Raw genomic sequence first — 14,638 nt, 5'->3', positions numbered from 1 at the left:
ATGTGGTCCAATGCACTATATTGAATCAAAGTGTGATACTCTTATTCTTGTGTTTGTTTAGTGCAAAATACGCATCATAATTGAGTCTTCTCACCTATACCCCAAATACTCCATTTCACATTGATGAAAATGTTAGCCATATACTAGAACAATGGTTTGGATGATAGACAAAAGGATGGGTTCAAACATGCATCGGTGTGGTTTCCCTATTCGAAGAAGAAGCTAGCTTTGTAGTCACAATGTAATGTGTGAAACATGAGCCTCCACACCTTCCCCGAGTTGTGATACTTTGGTGTTGCAAAAAAACCTCATCCATGGAGGAACCTAATGACGCAGTACGAACCAAGTTGATGCAACCCTTTTTAACAAAACTATTTCTTCATATTCTATTTTCATCGAGAACCCAAAATTTTGCTTTTGTGTTTTGTTTGAATCTCTTCACTTGCTTCTCATATGAGCTTAGGAAGTTTGAGGGATTTTTTTGAACTTATACTAGATAAGCCTTTTGATTGCCATGATCTCAAAAGGAAACCATACGATCTCAAGAATCATAAGCATGTATGGTATTTATGGCTTACTTAAACCATTTCTATAAGAATTTAGAAAGCCTTTCAAACATTTAGAAACTCTTTCCAAGTAAACTTAAGGATAATATCATACCATACTTCAATACCATAGGGAAAGACCAATGACATGGCCAACATATGAATGATCTATTTCTTGAGAACCCAATGTTCTACTTTTTCACCAAATGTTGCATATGTTTTTCAATGTATTAGACCTCTTTCCCACTTCTAAATAGTGGGCAGTACATTCATTTCATCTACAATTGGAGGGAACCTCCCGCGTAATATATTTGGATCTTTATACGACTTCAAGTGACTTGTTATTATACACTACGCGTGGTTTACCTTAATTTTGAGTCTTCACAAGCATAACCTTCTTTTTAGAGCTATTCACACTTGGCTTATTATGCATACAAAGTTTTCCAATACACTCATAATCTTTTGGACACCTTCTAAAGTATTCATAGAAAGCACCACATCATTTGCATATAACAAAAGCATGATAACTAAACATAATAAAGAGTCTAGAACAATTAATCTTGTTGTTGATGTTGAGGGAAATTTTGGAAGAGTTTTATATTTTCCTTTCCTTTTGTTCTTGTGTTTTTGTTTTAGAGACCTCGCACTAACGTGTATTCAATAGCAATTCAGGTTACATTTTTGTTTCTCACTTGAGGAGGGGGAAAGGTGCATTGAAGTTATGGAGATTAGAGTTTGTTGAAAGTGATTATTATAATGGGGGTTGTTTTTTAACTCAATAACTATGAGGAGGGGGATGGGATGTATGATGTCCAATTAGTGCAATCCTTTCTAAAATAGGGACATTTGAGGATTCATGTGTGTGTGTGTGTAAGTATGTGCATGCATGCGTAGGTAAGTAGGTATGGTTGTTTTGTTGGTGTTTGATGTTTTAGGGTTTGTTCCATTTTGTTACCAACGTTAATGTTGATGATATGGAGATTCTATTATCCCTCTTCGTAGGTCAAATATGACCTATGGGACTAAAAACATTACATATCACGTAATACATGTGAAAGTGAGTAGCAACTCTCGATGTTCAAGAACTTTACCAATGAAGGTTGCAATTGAGAGTGTACGTTGTGATTTTGAGAGAAATTCAAGATAGATAAATAGATTATATTATCATCTTCGGAGGTTAAATATGACCTATGAGACCAGAAATATTACATTTCACGTGATACGTGTGAAAGTGAGTAGCGACTTTGATGTTCAAGAACTTTACCCATGAATGTTGCAATCGAGAGTGCACATTGTGGTTGTGAGAGAAATTCGTGCAAGGATTGGGCTTGGTCAAAGATGTGTGGAAAGCATTGTCGAATATGATCAAAGGCAGAGCATTGTATCAAAGTATGATGCTCAGACTCTCGAACTTGTTTAGCACAAAGTGTGCAAGGTTGATCACTCTCATCACTTGTGCCCCAACACCCTATCTCACATCGCAATGCATGTGAGCTAAGTCACATAGAAGCAATGGTTCGAATGGCAAACAACGGGATGAGCTCTAACATGTATTGATGTGTACGGTTTTCCCGTTCTGCGAAGAATATGGTTTTGTGGTTAAGTGCAACATGTGCAATATAATGTGTGAAGTGTGAGCCTCCACATTTTTCCCATGTCATGATTCATTGTCATTACAAAAAGACCTCATTTACAAAGGAATCTAGTGATGCATCATGAAGAAAATGTGTTGCATCCCATCTACCAAACCACTTTTTCATATCTTGCATCTAATCAAAACACAAAAGTTTGTTTTTATGCGTCTTTTTGGTCTTTTTTGCTTACTTCCCATGCAATTCTAGGAAGTCGATGCGAGGGACTTTTTTGAACCTTAAGCATGTATTCAACAACCCTTTCCATAACCATGATCTCAATGGGAAGTGATCCCATCTCAAGGAGGAGGAGGAGGATATATGGCGTTTGTTTCTTAACTTGTAGAAACTTTGTAAGAAAATGTTTTTGGACATTTTCAAACTATTTCCAAGTAGATTTAGGGATGCTATCACCCCATACTTCCAACCCATAGAGAAGCACCTATGTCACCAAAGTTTCGAAAAGGTATTTCTTGAGGACCCAACACTCAATATATCCATGATTGCATGTGTTCTCAAATGCATAATATGCTCACTTTCCCGTTGTGATGTTTCGTGCGCGCGTTACTTGGGCGGGACCATGAGGGTCTTGGTCTTGCTCGTTGCCCCTTTTGTGAGGCCAGTGGCTTTTGTTGATCACGACTAGTCGAGTTTTCAAGATCACCGCATGAGCCACTGATCAAACGGGTACAAGCAAAGATGAACACGCAAGATGAATGCACAAGGGGACGATAACACAAACACGAATGTCCGTACGTCTTTATGAGGAGGAGAGGTGCATGGGCACGCATGAACGCTCCCTTGTCACAAGACGTCGAACATACGAGCAAGACACAAAACACACGCACAAATGCTCGTACGCCTTTATGAGGAGGAGAGGTGCATGGGCAAGCCCGAACGCTCCCTCGTCACAAGACGCCCGAACGTACAAGGAATACACAAACACACGCACAAATGCTCGTACGTCTTTATGAGGAGGAGAGGTGCATGGGCATGCCCGAAACGCTCCCTCATCACAATACGGCCAAATGTACAAGGAAGACACAATCACACACACAAAATGCTTGTATGCCTTTATGAGGAGGAGAGGTGCATGGGCACGCCCGAAACACTCCCTCGTCACAAGACAGTCGAATGTACAAGGAATACACAAACACTCGCAACAAATGCTCGTACGCCTTTATGAGGAGGAGAGGTGCATGGGCATGCCCGAAACGCTCCCTCGTCACAAGACGGTCGAACGTACAAGGAAGACACAAACGCACACACAAATGCTCGTACGCCTTTATGAGGAGGAGAGGTACATGGGCACGCCCGAAATGCTCCCTCGTCACAAGATGATTGAACGTACAAGGAAGACACAAGCACACGCACAAAATGCTCGTACGCCTTTATGAGGAGTAGAGGTGCATGGGCACGCCCGAAACGCTCCCTCGTCACAAGGTGGCCGAACGTACAAGTGGACGAGGACAAAGAAAGAAAGAAAGAAAGAAAAACACGAATGATATTGGCTTAAGAAATAAATACGTGTTCAATTGCAACACAAGAGGGCCCTTTATAAAATAGGGTTTGATTACAATGTGGCAACTTGTAGTTAACCACAAGGTCAACAAAACATAAATACTAAATGTCCTTAGAGACAAGAGCAAATCCAAACACGGAGCACGAACACACGAGCATCACAAAATGACGACCCCAACGAACCACGACCACCTGAACGGCGAGCACACAGGCTTGCAACAACGAACGGGGCGAAGCAATGTCAAACCAACAAAACTCGGGCTCACGAGCACCGTAAACGAGCACTTTGAGTGCCAACGCGAAGAAGACGAGCACGTTGTCGCAAAGTTTCGCACACGTGTGTTACTTGGGCAGGACCATGGGGTCTTGGACTAGGGAGTACTCAAGGGATAAATAAATAAATAAATAATTAATTTAAATATAAAGCACTCTTCGAACCCACTCTACGAATCCTCACTCTACGAATCGAATCTTCACTCTACGAATCCTCACTCTACGGATCTTCACTCTACGAACTCTCTCTACAAATCCTCTCTACGAATTTTCACTCTATGAATCCTCACTCTACGAATCTTTACCCTACGAACTCTCTCTACGAATCCTCTCTGTGCACCCACTCTACGAATCCTCTCTTCAAACACTCTACGAATCTTCACTCTACGAACTCTCTCTACAAATCCTCTCTGCGAATCTTCAATTTATGAATCCTCACTCTACGAATCTTCACTCTACGAATCCTCTCTGCGAACCCACTCTACGAATCCTCTCTTCAAACACTCTACGAATCTTCACTCTACGAACCCACTCTACGAACTCTCTCTACGAATCCTCTTTATGAACCCAAGGGGACGATAACACAAACACGAATGATATTGGCCAAAGGAGTAAATACGTGTTTGATTCCAACGCAAGAGGCCCCTTTATAAATAGGGTTTGATTACAATAGCAACTTCTAGCTAACCACCGGCTCAATCAAAACATAAATACTAAATGCCCTTAGAGATAAGAGCAAAAGTGACCACTGCGAAGATGAACACACGAGCACCACCAAAATGCCAACCCCAACGAACCACGACCACTCGAATGACGAGAACACGAGCTTGCAACGACAAACGGGGTAGAGCAACGTCGAACCAACGAAGCTTGGGCTCACGAGCACTTCGAGTCCCGACGCGAAGAAGACGAGCACGTGGCGGTGGGGGGATAAAGGGGTATGAGATGAAGAGAAGCGGTGAATAAGAAGATGAAGAGCTTTGAAGGAAAATTGGCGATAGTCTCCTCCTCCACAAAACATCCTCTCGAATGAGCCCCCCTCGACCTCCTTTTATAGGAAAAAGAGAAGGGGGGGTCGCCAATTTTGTCTTCAATGAAAAAGGAATAAAATTCCTTAAATCACGTTGTACTATACAACTAGATTTGAAACATGCACCTCTAGCTAGTAGTCAATGTGACTACCCACTAGCCCATTAACTCTCTCTTATACAATATATAATTCTATCTCTATAAATTCTTAGTCTGTATCTGCTCTACATTTTATCTCTCTTCTCTCTTACTTTTTGCACGGGCTTCTATGCATCCTTTCCACCCTTTCTTTTCCCTTTTATTTTGCATATGCACAACTAATTGCTTTTGTGTGCACACACGTTGCACATGCACATTTTTGACCCCCCCCCCCTTTCGCCGGTTTTTCCCACTCTCAAGCACGCCACATCACGACATCCACCCCCACCAAACCGCACATCCTCCGGTATGTGCCAAGAATGGCGGGTTGAGGGTGGTCAATAGTTCATTTCCTCCTCCTCATTGACCCCGCGACTTGTTGTTTGCTCACCTTTATCTCCGTCAAGGTCATCGAGGTTTGGCTCCCTATCGTGTTGCTTTTTGAAAATTTTGACCCGCTTCCCTGCTATTGGTACTGCCAGCTTAGTCCCATCAAGTTCAACGAGGTGGTAGGTAGTATTATCGTTTGCACTCGTTACCACGTACGACTGAACCATTGCTTTGCGAATTTGTGCATCGAGCTATGTTGATTGTCGAGACAACTATAATACACAATCACCTAGTCTCCTTCTTCGATCTTCTGAGGGTGTAGTCGGTGTGTCTTGTCGAATCGGGCTTTGTTACTTAGCCTAGCCGCTTCGAACCTCTCCTTTGCCAACTCCAAGCCTTTGGGTCTTCTCTCAAGTTGCCTTATCCTTGTGGCTAAAAGCTCTTCTCGACTCCTCTCGTTTTCCCACGACATCGCTACCCATGAAGCGATCGTGTCTTCAATGGGCATCACCGACTTTTGTCCGTACATGAGTTCAGCTGGCATGAAACTTGTAATTGAGCAATGAGTTGTTATGTCGGCCCACAAGGCATAAGGTAGTAGCCGAGGCCAATTCCTGACTCACCCATCACAAGCTCTTACAATGGCTTTTACGATAGGCCCGTGTCCACGTTCTATCTTTCCATTAGCCTCTAGGTTATAAACGGTCGTGAGAGAGAGCTTCACTCCAAGTCGGTCAAAGAGCTCTGTAGCTTCGCGAGCATTCAACTCTCCTCTGTCGGCCACTATCTTTCCCACACATTCGTACCGGCAGATGACATCCTCAAGTAAGAATTTACACACCCCCGCTGTCGTTTTGTTTGCTAAGGCTCGCCCTTCTACTTGGTTTGTTAGGTCTTCTCTTGCTAGCACCAAATATTTCATTTGGCCCACTCCCATCGGCATCGAAACCAAATCCACCATCCATTTGAAGTGTATGGTGAGTTTGAGTGTATCTAACAGCTTTCACACGTCCCCACAAAATGGGCGACATCCTTGTACATTCCCGGCCACCAATACTTCTCCTTTAACTTCTCAAATGTGGCCCACGTTCCTCTATGGCCCGCCCAAGGACTCTCGTGGAACTCAGACACCAATGTTGTATGGTCCTCTTCTTTTATGACCACTTGTTGTGGCGTCCCCGTCCATCTCTTTGGGTGCCTCCATAGGAATCCCTCTCCTAGGAAGTACTTGTACGCTTTCTTTCAGACTCTCTATGCTTCCTCCTTCGACCATGAACTATCCACCGTCATTGAGCTTAAGAACTTGCCAATGTGTAGCCACTCCCCTTTGTGTTCACTTTCGTTGAAGGTGTGGAGTACTCACACATCTTGATCATCTATAGACGCCTGGGCCGTCTTAAAGAAGTCAAGAGTGACATCCTCATCTTCAGACACCATGTCGCTTTCGCCCTCGATAGCATATCTACCATGACATTGTTCTTCCCTGAAATGTGGTGAATCTATGGGTTCATTGATTTGATGTAAGCAATCCATCTTAGCATAGCTAGGTCAGGTGTTGCACATCCCGAAACCATCCCTAGGATTGGAAGGCAATTCGTTTCTATTACCACCTCTGACCCGATTAGGTAATCTTTATCCACCTTCACTGCGGACACAATACCCCAAAGCTCACGTTTTACTTGGGTGTATCCTCGTTGTCGCTAGCTTAAGACCTTGGCTCCAAACCGGATGGCGTAGCGTGTACCATCCTCTCCTTCTTGGTTGATGACCCATCCAATCCCTCTTGGATTCGTATCTACCGTCACGTAGATGGGCACCCCTTCCTGGTATACGACTTTTCGTAAAGCTGGTGCCGATATTGTGAAGAATGTGCTTCACGATATAAAAAATGAGCTTAAATGTTGTATTTAATAATATTTGAGAGACTTGAACCCACATCCTTATATACGAAGTACAACGTATATACCATTAGGGTAGGCTATTTGTTTTTAGAAATGTTGTCAAGAATGTGCTTCACTATATAAGAATAAACTTAAACATTGTATTAAGTAAAATTGAGGGACTTGAACCCTCAACCTTGTATATCAAGCACAAAGCATACACCACTAAGCTAGGTTATTTGTTTTAGGGTTATATCCATCATTATACTTATCACAATACATGGGAGCTCAAATGAGCATGATGGCTATCATGCATCACATGCAATGCATGTGCGCCAAATGGCGATCATGCATCAGATGTAACTCATGCATTACATGCATGCCATTACCATATGCATGGAAATACTTATAAAAAGAGGGGATAGGAAAACAAAAGGGGATCAATCAAGAGAAAGAGGAAGAAAGAGGAATCTAAGCAAGTGTTAAAGATATCTTATTCGGTGAAGAGCCTTGCGTTTCAAAGTGGAAGTCGCGGGTTCAAATCAAGGGTCGGTATTGAAAAGATTCATCTTACGATCAAGGATTGTAAAGTTGGTAAAATATTATATTTTTAATATACATCATGTTTATATCATATACTCTTGTTTCTAGAATCATACTTTGTCTAAATCTTCTTAATTCTTGAATCATACATTGTCTCTATCTTTTATCTATGCTCGTCTCTCTCTCTCTCTCACACACACACACACACACACACACACACACACACACACACATTACTTGTAACTCTTCGTCTTACTATCCTTAACCATTCTATCATCACCATACAAGCCTTATTAAAAGTTAAGTTTCTTCAACTCCCCTTAACCTTGGTCCCCGCGACTTCGTCGCATGAACCACAACTACCTCGACACCGCTACCAACATTCCTTTGAGCCTCTTCATTGCCTTTGTGTGCTCTTCCTCCCTCTTGAACTTCCGCCCCTTCTTGAGTAGCCCATCCAAGGGTAGGTGAGCGTAGTGCGGGATCCAGATGTGCTAGAATGCACAGGCACCAAGAAATCGCCTCACCTCTGTTTGCGATTTACATTCTTCCCTCATGTCTGTGATGGCGTCCACCTTTGCTGGGGATGGCTTCTGTCCGTACGCCCCGTAGAAGTGTCCCACCACAAGGATCTTCGGTTGGCCGAAAGACGATTTCTCACCCGAGAGGTCAAGCGTGCATCTTCGAGTCTTTGTAGAACCTGGCTTCTGTCCGTACGCCCCGCAGAAGTGTCCCACCACAAGGATCTTCGGTTGGCCGAAAGACGATTTCTCACCCGAGAAGGTCAAGCGTACATCTTCGAGTCTTTGTAGAACCTTCTCACAATCGGAGATGTGATATGCCACAAAACGTCTGCACCCATCCTCGTCCAAGGTTTCATATTTCTCCGCTTCCGAGCACCCTTTTATGGGGATGTCATCGAGGAACGGCATGGTGATGTCTTGGATGCAATCTCTCAATACCTTGTTCATTGAATTTACCATGTGGGCTACAAAGTTAGTGCCTCCTTGTGGCAAGGAACACATTTGCACTAGGCCTATAGGGGCCCACATCGTCGTGATGTCCCTACTCTCCACAACTAGTTGGAATTGATCATACCCCGAGTATAGATCATCGATCGAATAAATAGACCTTCTAGCGAAGGCCTCGGCGAATTCGTCAACGCTCGGCCCGACCCCTGCATTTTGAATTGTCATTTGATTAACAGGTTTTAGGTCCTAGATGAAGGGTAAGGTGCCGTTCTTCTTTGGCACACTGAACCACCGATTCGAGTATGGGGTGCTTGATGGCTCGAGGATACCCATCTCGATCTTTTCCTTGAGTAGCTCAATCAACTTCGGGATGTGAGCTCTCGGAACCGGGATTGGTTTGATGTTCCACGGTACATACGGTACCGTAAAGATCACCATTGGCTCCATGATCTTAGGGTTTACGCACCCTATCTCACCCGACGAGAAGGCGAAAGCCCTTCCGTGGCTTTCGATCATCCTTGTAAATCTTTCCTCCTCCCTAGGCAATAGGAAGCCACCCCCACCAATCAGGAGCTTCTGTCGCGTCTCGTCGGTGAACCGGTGCCCTATGCCTTGTGGGTCCCGCAAGCTAGGATCAACCTCGACCCCCTTTATCCGATCCCAACTATCGTTAGGCAATGGAACAGCCACAGGCTTCACCTTCTTGTCCATGGTCTTGTACTTTGTTTGCACCTTGACCGTCCTCGCTTCCTTAATCAACCGCCCAAGCCTTCGATGGCGGTGTACACGTCAACTGAGTTGACTGGAATTACCTTGTCTTCATTGAGGCCCGAAATGACTATCCTCTCCATCTCTCTGAGAGTGTCGTCGAATGAGACCGCCTCCATGGCGCCGCTTATGGTGTCATCTTCCCCCAATAAATTACATTGTTTGAGATACCTTTCGTATCTCTTGGCGTTAGGCTTATCTCTATCACTTAAACTAGTAATTTTACAAGCTCCATTTTCGGAGAACCAAAATTGTTTCCTATTACATTCAATTGTTTTGCAAGGGTTTAGGGTCTTAGTTTGCCTCGGGCTATTGCGCCCCCACTCTTTAATAGCCCGTATCAAAAATCCTCTCGGCTCTCCCCTTTGAGGGAGGCTTGATTGCACTCATGGTTGGGCCTCACCGTAAGGAATTGGACCGAATGCTTCCCATTTTGGCTCTTGACTCTCGCATATGCCGACCCGTTGTCTAGCACCTTCGTCTCCATGCGAGCCGCCGTGATGTATGGTTCAACCAAGATGACTGGGTGCGAGGACGTCTCTTGAACAAAGAAATGTTGATCTCTTTCTACGATCCCACCTTCACACGTACATTTGGGCAAGCCTTGTATAGCTCATCGGTTGCTGAAGTCACCGCTCTAATCTTCCACCCGTGCTTCGTGTTGATCGACCACTTTCCCTATTTATAAAAGTCCATGGACATAAGGTTGATCTCAGAGCCATGGTCGATCAATGCTACAACCGGCTCTTTTACATCTCCGACCTGTACCGGTGTCTCCGTTGTCGCTCTTGCCCAATGCGGCCTTGTGTAGTGACTGTCCGCATAGTCTTCGTCTTCCTCGGGAACCTCCGTTCACAATGCATTTACAATCGCAGGCTTTGCCAGTTCTTGCTCCGTCGAGAACCGTTTCCTCTTCATTAGGTCGATGATGATCTCGTGAGATTCTTTCTTGGCAATTCCGAGGACCTCTCGCAATGTAAACTCTACATGACTATCGAGGATCCTTTCCTCCATTACCTTCTTCAAGTCCGTTGCTTGTTCGATCTCCGAGAAAAGCTTGAAGTTGGGGGGCTTCCCCTTCTCTTTCCATCTTTCGTTGTGTGCTTGAGACTGGTTCGGCTCTTTCCTTCTTCGTGCACCTCGAGTGTCGTATTTCCTTGATAGACCAGCTCCCTCGTCATTTCCTACCTTCTCTTCTACCATTACTTCATAGTTTTGGCAAGCGGCTTCCACTAAGCCTGTCTTTTCTTCCATCGGATCCTTCCACCCGGTTGCTTCTTCGACCCTTCTTTCCGCTTCATCCGCTTCTTCTCTTTTGAACTTTCCCCTAGAGAGGCTTCCAAGGATTGACGACCAAAATTCAAACTCTTTCTCCTCTTGCCTTCTCACCTCTTTCCCCACTCGGATCCCAACCGTTGCCGAGTAGTGGACGACTTCAACATGTCGTGCTTTGGCCTCCATTAGCCTTCTCATGCCCCCTCGGCCTTGATTCAATCCCAAGGGGCGCCTTGTCTCCAACGAATAGACCCTATTGTTCCAAAGATAGACAATATCCCTTCTTAGGTCCTCTTGTAAGTCTGCGCACTCCCTTCGTAGGTGCTTGGGATTGTCGCACCACATACATCTTTGCGCGAATGGGGGACGTCGATCTTGAGGGCCGCCACTCTCTCTCCTAGCTTGTGCTATTTGGAGATCTCGCACCATCTTTGTGAGCTCGTCTATTGACGACCCTCCCGATGGTGCTTCAACCACGTTTCTCTCGGGGACGAACCTTGCATTTGCTTGCTCTCTTTCTTGAGGTGCTCTACCACCCTTGGGTTCGTGTGTCTCACTAATGGAGCCCGTGGATGTTTGGCCGCTCAATGGAGACCCATCGTTCCATTCCCTTCTCTTATCGAAGCGACTACAAACCCGCTTTACCATAGCCCAATCCGTCGTGAGCCCATCATCAGTTTCGAGGAGGAGCCCCACCTTCTCTCGGTCTCGTGATCAACAACTTTTATGAATAGTAGGACCTTGCTTGTGTCAAGCACCATCCTATCGAGAGCTGAGAGTAGCGCGAAGCACTTCTCAAATTCTTGTAGAAGTGCCATAGTATTTCTCCCCTTGCCGGGAAGCTAAACCCACTCCATTAGATCCCTTTTCGAAATTCTAAGTGAGTCATCAAGGCCATACTTCTCGAGGAGTCTTTCTTCGAACTCCACCCAATTGCAACAATTTTCTTGGATCTCAAGTACCTCTGCGTGGATACTCGCCGTTACCACCCTAGCGAATCCGGTTAGCCACCTATCATCAGGAACGTTTCGCATAAGCATTTCGGCCTTATAGGCATGCAAGTAGCTCATGATATCTCTTCCATTGAACCAACCCGTTGTGCTAACCACCATCTCTATGGCCCGGTCTAGGCCGGTGATGCCTTCTCGGGCATTTACCAAGCGGTCCACCGCCACCACCATCGCTTCAACGAGTTCTCCTCCTCGCATATTGGTTCTCCCTTGCCGCCCTTTCACGTTGGGTTCACCAATTTATGTGACGATGTTTCGCGCGTGTGTGTGTCTTACTTAGGCGGGACCACGTGGGTCTTGGACTGGGAAGTACAGAAGGGATAGAGAAGACCGAAGGTTTGCTTTACGACAATACTACTTCCCGACCCCTTCACAAGCAAGGGCTCGTTGCCCCTTTTGTGAGGTCAGTGGCTTTCTTTGATCACGACTAGTTGGCTTTTCGAGATCACCACACGAGCCACTGATCAAACAGGTACAAGCTAAGATGATCACGCAAGATGAACGCACAAGGGGACGACAACACAAACACGAATGCCCGTACGTCTTTATGAGGAGGAGAGGTGCATGGGCACGCCCTAATGCTCCCTTTTCCCAAGACGTTGAACGTACAAGGAAGACACAAAACACACGCACAAATGCTCATACGCCTTTATGAGGAGGAGAGGTACATGGGCAAGTCTGAACGCTCCCTCGTCACAAGACGACCGAACGTACAAGGAATACACAAACACACACACAAATGCTCGTACGTCTTTATGAGGAGGAGAGGTGCATGGGCACGCTCGAAACGCTCCCTCGTCACAAGACGACCAAACGTACAAGGAAGACACAAACACACGCACAAAATGCTCGTACGCCTTTGTGAGAAGGAGAGATGCATGGGCACGCCCGAAACGCTCCCTCGTCACAAGACGAATGAACGTACAAGGAAGACACAAACACATGCACAAAATGCTCGTACGCCTTTATGAGGAGGAGAGGTGCATGGGCATGCCCGAAACGTTCCCTAGTCACAAGACAAACGAACGTACAAGGAAGACACAAGCACACACAAAAATGCTCGTACGCCTTTATGAGGAGGAGAGGTGCATCCGAAACGCTCCCTCGTCACAAGACGGCCGAACGTACAAGGAAGACACAAACACATGCAAGAATTTTCGTACGCCTTTATGAGGAGGAGAGGTGCATGGGCACGCGCTCGTGACAAGGCGGCCGAATGTACAAGTGGACGAGAACAAAGAAAGAAAGAAAGGATAAAAAGAAAACATGGATGATATTAGCTAAAGAAATAAATACGTGTTCAATTGCAACTCAAGAGGGCCCTTTATAATATAGGGTTTGATTACAATGTGGCAACTTGTAGTTAATCACAAACTCAACAAAACATAAATACTAAATGTCCTTAGAGACAAGAGCAAATCCAAAACGGAGCACGAACACACGAGCACCACAAAATGCCGACCCCAACGAACCACGACCACCCGAACGGTGAGCACACGGGCTTGCAATGACGAACGGGGCGAAGCAATGTCAAACCAACGAAGCTCGGGCTCACGAACACCGTAAACAAGCACTTCGAGTGCCAACGCGAGGATGATGAGCACGTGGTGATGAGGGGATGAAGGGGTATGAGATGAAGAGAAGTGGTGAAGAAGAAGATGAAGAGCTCCGAAGGAAAAATGGCGATAGTCTCCTCCTCCCAAAACCTCCTCCCAAATGAGCCCCCCTCGACCTCCTTTTATAGGAAAAAAAGAAGGGGGGTCGCCAAATTTGTCTTCAATCCAAAAGGAATAAAAGTCCTTCAATCACACTATATTGTAAGACTAGATTTGAACCCTTGCACCTCTAGTTAAAACTCAATATATCTATCCAATAGCCCATTAACTCTCTCTTGTATAATATATAATTCTATCTCCACTCTACCTTTTATTCTCCTCTCTCTTACTTTTTATACAAGCTTCTATAAATCCTTTCCACCCTTTCTTTTCCCTTTTCTTTTGCATGTGCACAATTAATTGCTTTTGTGTGCACACACATTGCACATGCACATTTTAACCCCCCCTTTCACCGGATTTTCCCACTCTCGAGCACGCCACATCACGACACCGCCTCTAAGTAGTGTGTAGCACTTTCATTCTATCTATGATTTGAAGGAACTTCAAGGCCAATATATTTGAAGTTTCCTCACATTTAAATGGCTCATTATTGTACATAATGCATGACTTCTTCTTTTTTTGGCTCTTCACAAGCACGATCTTTGTTTTAGAGCTATTGACACGTAATTTAGTATGCATACAAAAATTTTCCGATTCCTTCATAAGCTTTTGCACATCTCTTAAAGTATTTGCATAAAACATTACATCATCCGTATATAGCAAAAAACATAACGACAACATTTCCAATTGCAACTTCTTTAACACCTTCTTCCTTTACAAACTTGGCAACTATTTTTTCCAATTCATAATGCATAGAACAAATAGAGTTGGTGAGAGTGAGCATCCTTGCTTAACACCAATAGTGCCATTGAAAAAATCTGAAAGGTTATGATTCACTCATATACACACAACATATAACCTTGTCATATATTCAGGAGATTGCAAGTATATATTCAATTGGCACCTCGAGTTCTTCCATTTGCCTCCAAAGATGCTCATAAGGTACCATATCAAAAGCTTTCTTGAAGTCTACGAAGCAATAGTGTAAAGCTTTACCATCAAGACTTTT

The sequence above is a fragment of the Azolla caroliniana genome, unplaced genomic scaffold, assembly GCF_043228905.1.
Source record: "Azolla caroliniana isolate FFs.n. ecotype wild unplaced genomic scaffold, voAzoCaro1.0.p SCAF_10, whole genome shotgun sequence".
In the NCBI taxonomy this organism is placed as follows: domain Eukaryota; kingdom Viridiplantae; phylum Streptophyta; class Polypodiopsida; order Salviniales; family Salviniaceae; genus Azolla; species Azolla caroliniana.
The sequence above is the reverse complement of the archived record's forward strand: the minus strand, read 5'-3'. Positions refer to the sequence as shown.